The 8539-nt window shown below is 41.8% G+C and overlaps 1 pseudogene; it reads left to right on the forward strand.

The window, feature by feature from the left end:
• The first annotated feature begins 3854 nt into the window (after positions 1-3854).
• On the forward strand, positions 3855-4345 carry LOC109700647 (large ribosomal subunit protein eL30 pseudogene; annotated as a pseudogene).
• Positions 4346-8539: the final 4194 nt, after the last annotated feature.

Below are 8539 nucleotides of genomic sequence, written 5' to 3' on the forward strand. Positions count from 1 at the left end.
TTAAAGCCAGGAGCTGTTTTTGTCAGCCAGAGGCAATGCTACATTTCTCGCTAGGCCCAGATTGAGATCCAAAGCATCTTGACAGAATACCTCCATGTAGTCAGTTCAGCAAGTGTTATTTTATACCCTGTGGTCCCAAACTTGTACACACTTTTGAGTCTTATCCTACCTGAGGCAAAGTTCTTTACCTGCCTGGACCTTAAGGATGCGTTTTTCTGCATCCATATGGCCACACAGAGCCAACCCATCTTTTCCTTCCAGTGGGAAAGTTCTTGTACTGGAGAAAAGGGACAATTTACTTGGACTCAGGTGACACAAGCCTTCAAAAACTCTCCCACTATCTTTGAGATTGCCTTCATGTCCAACCTAAAGGCTTTCTCAGACAACCAGCATGGCTGCACACTCTTTCAGTACATAGATACCTTCTGTTGGCTGGACCAACTCAAGAGGATTGTAAGAAAGGAATTCACCTCCTTCTCTCCCTTTTGTGGAAGACAGGATATAAACTTCCTGAAAGAAAGCTCAGATTTCCCAGGATACTGTCAAATACCTTGGGTTTCACCTGTCACAAGAACAATGTAACTGCCCTCGGAGAAGAAAAGGCCATCTGTTGCATTCCGGCCCCCAAGACCAGTTGACAGATTAGAGAATTTCTGCTGGATCTGGATCCCCAATCACTCTCTCAGCAAATCCCCTTTATGAAGCCACAAAGGGGAGAATGGGAACCCATAGTATAGGGAGAAGATCAAGAAGAGGCCTTTAAAAAGATTAAGAGGGCACTCACAAATGCCCCTGCTCCGGGCTTGCCAGATGTGATGAAGCCCTTCTTCATATATGTACATGAGAGACTGGGGACAGCTGTAGGAGTCTTGACCCAACTGTTAGGTTCCTGGCACCTTCTGGTGGCCTATTTATCAAAGCAACTTGACGCTGTTTCCCAAGGCTGGCTGCCTTGTCCCTGTGCCCTGGTGACTTTGCCATCTTGGTGGCTGAAGCAGACAAACTTACTTTGGGACAAGAACTCACAGTTTGAGTTCCCCACTCTGTTTTGACTCTTATGAAATGTAAAAGAAGTTATTGGCTAACTTCTAAATGGTCAGATATCAAAACATGTTATGTGAAAACTCACGTATCTGACTAGAGATTGTTAAGACTCTAAACCCAGACACCCTATTGCTGGTTGATTCAGACCCCCTGGACATGACTGTTTAGAAGTTATGGATGAGGTGTTCTACAACTGGCTGGACTTGACTGATCAGTCTATCAGATATTGAATATTTCACAGATGGCAGCTGCTTTGTCCCAGATGGCACACATTTTGCCGAATATGCAGTAGTGACTCTGGAAGCTCTCACTGAACCAAGTCCACTGCCGGTTGGGACCTCTGCACAAAAAGCTGAGCTCATTGCTCTCATGCTGTGCTCCAGCTCACTGCAGGAGTGTGGGTAAATATCTATATGGACTCTAAATGTACTTTACTACCATTCTTGTCCATGGAGCCCTATATAGAGAAAGGGGTCTCATTACCTTGGGAGGAAAAAGTGTTAAGTGCAAAGTGCTGGAGGAACTCTTTTTTAAAATCTGATTGTGGACTTTACTGAGATGCTATGGGCCAAAGGATGTAAATATTTGCTGGTGTTTGTCTACACCTTCTCAGGATAGGTGAAAGCCTTCCCTACTAGGACTGAGAAAGCCCGGGAAGTGGCCAGGTGCCTGTTAAAAGAAATCATCCCTTTGTTCAGAATACCTGTGTCTATTGGATTGGACATAGGCCAGCTATTGTGGCTGAGGTAGTACAGGTGGTAGCTAAGGGCTTAGGAATAACTTAAAAGCTACTCATAGCCTACTGCCCCCAGAGTTCAGGGAAAGTAGAACATATAAACAGGACTCTGAAATTGCAATTAGGAAAACTATACCAGGATCAGTATATCAGCAAGGCTATGGAATCAGTTACTGCCCATAGCCTTGCTCAGGATTAGGTCTGGCCCCACCAAATGAACAGGTCTCTCCCATTTTGAAATTCTTTTTGGGCACCCATCCCCTCAAGGGCCTGTGAAGGGACCTTAAGGACATAGGTAACCTCACCTTAAGGGCCAGCAGATGCAGGCCCTCGGGTTGACTCTCTCAAAAATCAATGACTGGATAGGAGAGATACTCCCCATTAGCCTGACAACTCCCACACGCTCTTAGAAACCAGGAGATGTTGTTTGGGTAAAGGAATGGAATGTTCAACCACTAAAGCCCCACCAGAGGGGCCCTTTTGTTGTTTTACCCACCTCCACAGCAGTTAAGGTAGCAAAGATGATTCCCTGGATCCACCACAGCCAAGTGAAGCTAGCTTCCCTCGAATGGGAATGCATCCCTGACCCAGCCTCACCATACAAGATCACCCTGCAAAATGCCCATGCTTTTCCCCGGTAGGACCTTACTTCACAGGAGACCACAAAGGAAAAGACGTCAGCCCTGCTCTAGTCACTCTGGAAGCTGACTAGTCTATGTATGTAGGAAGCTTGAGGAGTCACCCATCTTAGCTTTGAGAATGAGTCCCTTCCATGTTTTCCTCTTGCTAATCTTGGTCAGCTCTCTACCTTGGGACCCCCAAGCTTGTGACTCGTGTGCTCACTGCCCGAGTGGGAAGTGTTGTTATGAAAACTGTGGTTTTCCATACCTATTATGCTTGTGCAGGCACAGTTGTTGGGTCATGCCCCCATAACCATACCACCTACTCAGTGTGCTCTCATGATGGTCAGTATATCTGCTTTAACCCCATCTATCACCCTCAGGAGCAATGGCCAAGTCCTGTGCACTGGGGAGCTTATTAGCTGGACACAAGTTTACAATCCCAATCTATATGCTCAACCACATCACTTGGCTTCAGGAAGTGGTTGAGATTATAATTAATGAAACAACAAGAGCCCTTAGTATATTAGCCAAACAACAAACTAAAATACACAACGCCATCTATCAAAACTGTTTGGCTTTGGATTATTTGCTAGTCTCAGAGGGTGGGGTATATGAAAAATACAATCTGAATAACTGCTGTTTACAGATTGATGATGAAGAAAAGGTAATTAAAGAGATTACTGATAAGATAAACAAGCTTGCCCATGTCCCTGTGCGGACCTGGAAGGGATAGAGTACTGATGACCTGTTCAGGAGCTGGTTCTCAAACCTAGGTGGGTTCTAGACCTTAATAGAAGCAATGTTCCTTGTCTTAGGAGCAAGCCTGATATTATCCTGCCTAATCCCCCAGTACTGCAGTCCTTCAGAACCGTTATGGAAGCCACTACAGAAAGAAAAACAGCTGCTCATGTAATGATGCTGTGGAAATATAAACCTCTAGATCAAGATGATACTCTTTGAACGAGAAGTGGGTCTGAGCATCAAATGGGGGAATGTGGCAGGATGGCAGGGAGGGGAAGGGAGATAATGAGTGCAACAGTGAAACAGAAAAAAGTGAATTTGGGGAATGAGGCCAGAGAAAGCTCACTTCAGAGAAAGGTTAAAATGGCCAATAAAATATATGTGACCATGTATGGGACAAGCTGTAACCCCCATTTCTGTAACCCACTCTAAATGGTATATAAGGAAGGCCCTTTGTCCTCAGGACTCAGCCTTTTGAGGCAAATCTGCTGAGTTGCTGCTGGCCTGCTTAATAAACCTGCTTTCCGAAAGCTTTGGTGCCCTGTCTCTCTGTCTGAGCCTTCCTACAACATTTTGCTTAAAAAGAAGCAGGCAAGAAATAGATCCACTGTGAACAACTTTGCATTGTAGGAACTCCTTCCTTTCTCATTTCCCTTCCATCTTCCCAGTTGCTGCTGATAGGTGGCTGTCCTGCACCTAAAGGCAAGAAGATGGTGGCAGCAAAGAAGACAAAAAATGTCCCTGGAGTTCATCAACTCTAGGCTCCAACTTGTTATGAAAAGTGAGAAGTATGTGCTGGGGTAAAAGCAGACTCTGAATATGAGCAGACAGGGCAAAGTGAAATTGGTCATCCTCAAAAACAACTTCCTGGCCTCTGTTGGCCCAAACTGGTGTCCATTACTACAGTGGCAATCATATTGAATTGGGAAATACTGCAGAGAAAGTACACATTGATCCAAGTGATTCTGATATTGTTAGAAGCATGCCAGAACAGACGGGAGAAAACAATGCAAATTTTTTCTTTAAGAAAACTTTGTAGAACAGTTTATTTAAAAACAAAAAAAGAAAGAAAGAAAGAAAAGAAAAGAAAAAAAGAAATAGAGCCATGGCTGAAGGGAGAGGTAGGCCTTAGGTAAAGAGGTTTGTTGTCAAAAGGTCCATGAATACATTTAAGTGAGGTAAGAAGGCAGTATAGATGGAGAGGATGAGGTTACAGATGAGCATAAGAAGTGGGGACAGAGAGACCTGCAAAGAGGGAAACACTGAAAACCAGAGTACAATTGTGGGGCCACCCTTAAATACCAAGCAAAAGAATCCATATTAGTTTTTGTTATGGTCCCCAGAAACTACACTTGTTATTTTTTCTTAGCCTCTGTGCTTAGAAATTCCTAACTCTATTTTTCCTCTATTTACAAATGCTGAATTCTGCCTGGAACTTCCTCTTTCCCTCTGCATTCATCTTAAGTTCTGCCTCCCTGTCCCCCTATGAATTTATAAACATGTCACCACTCTGTTTCTTATTGAAAAGAAGATAGATGCTGAAGTCAGATGACTGCGGATTTAGTGCTGATGCCATCACTCATTGTTGTAATTTCACAATACCATAACTTCTCTGAGCCTTGTTTTTTTAATCCATAATATGGTTATATTTGTTTGAAACTTACATGAGAGAACATTATAGACTCTTAAGCATGCTCATTTTCCTTGTGTTACTATATAAACAGAGTTATCTCTCCATTGGCAATCACCTGTGTGATTTACATAAGATCACCCAGCATCTCATTCAGTTCTCTCATCATGATGTTGCTTGCTTCATCAAAAAATATCAGTCACTCTCAAGTGTCAGCCACTATGAATCACCTCTCGCCACCTTTTAAATCAAACCTTTGGGGGCAAGGATGGGAAGAAAGGCATGGGTGTGGGGAAAGAAAGGGTAGGGTTGAATTTCTTCTAAACGTCAACTTATACTCTTAAAATACAGCAAAGAATCAGAAAATATTATGTGTCAGATAAGACTAGAAACTCAGTCCTGGCTTCAATCTCAAAAGACATATTGACTATCTTAAACAATATTAACCAATTCTGTTTTAAAATGTTTATTTTATAAAACAAATATGGATAGACTTTAGCAAGGGTTGGGGGGACTACAGAATTTTTTTAATAAAAAATGAACTCTTGAAATAATAATTGTGAACCCATGATAGATTTGTTTCTGTGTGAAAATTGTTGATTTGTGAGATAAAGAGGGAAAACTTGGGAGCTGCTAAAGACTTGTTAGCATAAACAAATACCTCAGAGAAAACCATTTGTTTGTCATGTGGTCCAAAGTAGATCCTCTTGTTTTCAAAGGGAGTTCTGTCTGGCTGTGGAATTTTATACAGAGTAGTGAGATGTGAAATAGTAAAAGCTGTATATAAATCATGTCTTCAAAAATTATTTTATAGACTACAAAATTGACCACTCCTCCTCATTAAAAAATTCTGGGTTATTTATGGGTGTATTAGATCATTATATTAATACTTAGTCCTAAATCCTTTTTGCTCACTAAGCTATGTATCCCTATTACTTGACAAGGGGTATTCAACCATATTCTATTTCAACATCTAGGCTGTGAGACAGGCACTTAGGTGTTCAGTATGGGGGTCTCTTTGAATTAGAAGCAATGTACAAAACCTGGACTTTTCCTTTCACCATTTTGTTGGAGGCCGTTGAAATGCTTGCAGAGCCTTCTCTTTGGTATTTTTATTAAGTGGGGTAACTTTTCTGCCTGAAGATAAATAGAGAATTGGAAATGGAAAGGAAAAATTAACACCTGAGAAATCAGAGAAGATAATGTAGGAAAAGAAGCTGTAGAACTTGACAGTACAGTTTATCAGGTTGTTTTTGTTTTAAACACACAAAATGTAACTTTTAAAAAAATATGTAGGTGTTGGGAAGCATTTCCTTTTTGGGGTGGGGCTAGTTGGCTTCTATTTACTCCCTCCAGAGCTGTGAAATCCCTCTAACTTGGAGACTAGTCTCCTCTCACTACATCTCATTTCCAAACTTCATGAAAAATGAGGTGTCAGATGCCAAAGTGATTTCAATTTGGCTAACAGTTCAAGAAATGAAACTACCGATTGCTTTGTAAGTGTCTATCCTGAACAGACCAATTGAACACTACACAGCTATTCATTTCAGAATAGAAAATTCAACCAATGGCTTTAAAAGTATTTGAAAAGTCCTTAACTTGTCCAAACTCAACATCTATAACCTTTCAGGCTGCCCTGCACACACTGCCCTGTGAAGCTATTTCAGGATCCCCAAGTTCCATTTTGCATTTCAGTTCTGATTTGTACCTACAAACATGTTGTCTCCTTTCCTCCCATTTTCCCCCAAACCCATTTACTCGAAAAGTGATCAATTCCTGGTGGATTAAATTATGGAAAAGTGACTTTGATAAGACAAAGAAGCTTCAAAAGGAATGTGAGAACTTGAAATGCAGCTGAAAACAGCTACCCTTAAAAATACAGTTTTAATGAAAGAGAGCCGACTCATGATCCAGTCATCAACTTGCAATTTTTAGCTCCAAGGGATGAGTAAATTTGCCTTGAAAGCCCTCCCAAGATTTCTGTAGGTTTCTGAGAGGGAATTTGTGCCATTTCATGGTGACCTCACCTTTGGACTTTAGTCCCTATTGAATTATTATTTGGAGCTTTACTTCTTAGAGTTTTTGTTTATCTCTTCTGTGGTGCCTCCCAGACACTATTCTAGATGTCTACAGCAAGGCAACTCACAAAGCACAGTCTTATACATATCACCCTCTGCTAAAGTGTATGAATTTAAAGTTTTGGAAAGAAAAAAGTTGCATGAACAGTCAAACATTTTTGTCGTTAAAGATCCCATAATGAAGCGCATGTGTTTCTTGATAATCTTTCGTGTCTTCTTGTTACTCTCTTCTTCTCTCCCTTTCATTTTTTTCTACTCTATTTCTCTGAGGAGGCAAAAAACCTTCTTACCATTTTAGTTATTCTCAGCTTTCCTTCCTACATTTAAGTGTTCTTCTGCATATCCAACTATTCAGCTGAAGATTTGATATTTCCAATTAGCTTTTAGATGAGATGTCCTTTTTTCTTAGTGAGAGACAGGATGGGAAGTAGGTTTGGGGGAACAGGGAATCCATTGTCTTCTTGTAGCTAGTAACTAAGGACAGCATGAGGAAGTGGCGTGGTCCCAGTGTTTACTTCTTTAGCATGGCATTGCATCACTTTCTCAGTACTGTCCAGAAGTACTTTCAGTACTCTCTGGCTTTCTTTGTGTCCTTTATCTTCGCTGTGGCAGATAAACTAATGGCCCCTAAAGATGCCCACATTTGGATCCCTGGATCCTGTGAATAGGTGAGGCCACATGGCAAGGTAGAAATGAAGGCTGCAGATGGAATTAAGTTTCTAATCAGTTGACTTGAAACTAGGGAGATTACCTCGGATTACCCAGGTGAGATCAGTGCAATCACAGGATCTTTGAGGTGGAGATGTGAGGCGGAAGAGAAGAACAGAGTAATGAAATTTGAAAAGGACTTGATTCATCGTTGGTGACTTCAAAGATAGAGGAAGGGCACATGAGCCATGGCACGTAGGCAACCTCTAACCAGAGACCTGAGCTCTCCTCTCCAGCCTCTGGGAGGGAAATCAATGCCCAGAACACCTTTATGTTTGTCCAGAGTAGATTTCTAACCCCAAGAACTACAAGATGATCTGTGTTGTTGAAAACCACTAAGCCTGTGGTAATTTGTGATGGCAGTAAATCGTTCCACTACTTCATCTTCCAGGAGGCCTTCTCCCCTTTCTAGCTGTTTTTGTTTTTTGGGTTTTTTTAGCAGCACTTAGGCTGAACTCAGGGCTTTGAACTTGCTAGGCAGATGCTCTGCCACTGTGCCACACCTCCAGATCTTTTTGCTTAGGTTATTTTTTCAGATTGGATGTCCCATGTTTTTATACTTTATTTTTTTGTTATTGTACTGGGGTACATTGTGACATTTACAAAAGTTCTTACAATATATCATAGTTGAATTCACCTCCTCCATCATTCTCCTTTATCCCTCCCCCCCATTCCTGGAATGGTTTCAACATTTCTCGTTTTTCTGTTTACATACACCAGTACAGAATATGTTCACATATCCACCCGCTGACCCCTTTTCCTTGTATCCTTACCCCTCCCTCTGGCACCCGCCTCCCAGATAGGACCTGTTTTGCCGTCCTGTTCTCTTTTTCCCCCACCTGCCCCAGGCTAGTTTCGGATCATGATTTTTCCTATGCTTTCAGCAGTAGCAAGGATCACAGACGTGTGCCACCACTCCCTGCTTATTGGTTGGGAGAGAATCCCTAACATTTTGCCTAAGCTGGCTTCAAACCAAAAC

The sequence above is a fragment of the Castor canadensis genome, chromosome 1 (genome assembly GCF_047511655.1).
Source record: "Castor canadensis chromosome 1, mCasCan1.hap1v2, whole genome shotgun sequence".
Taxonomy (NCBI): domain Eukaryota; kingdom Metazoa; phylum Chordata; class Mammalia; order Rodentia; family Castoridae; genus Castor; species Castor canadensis.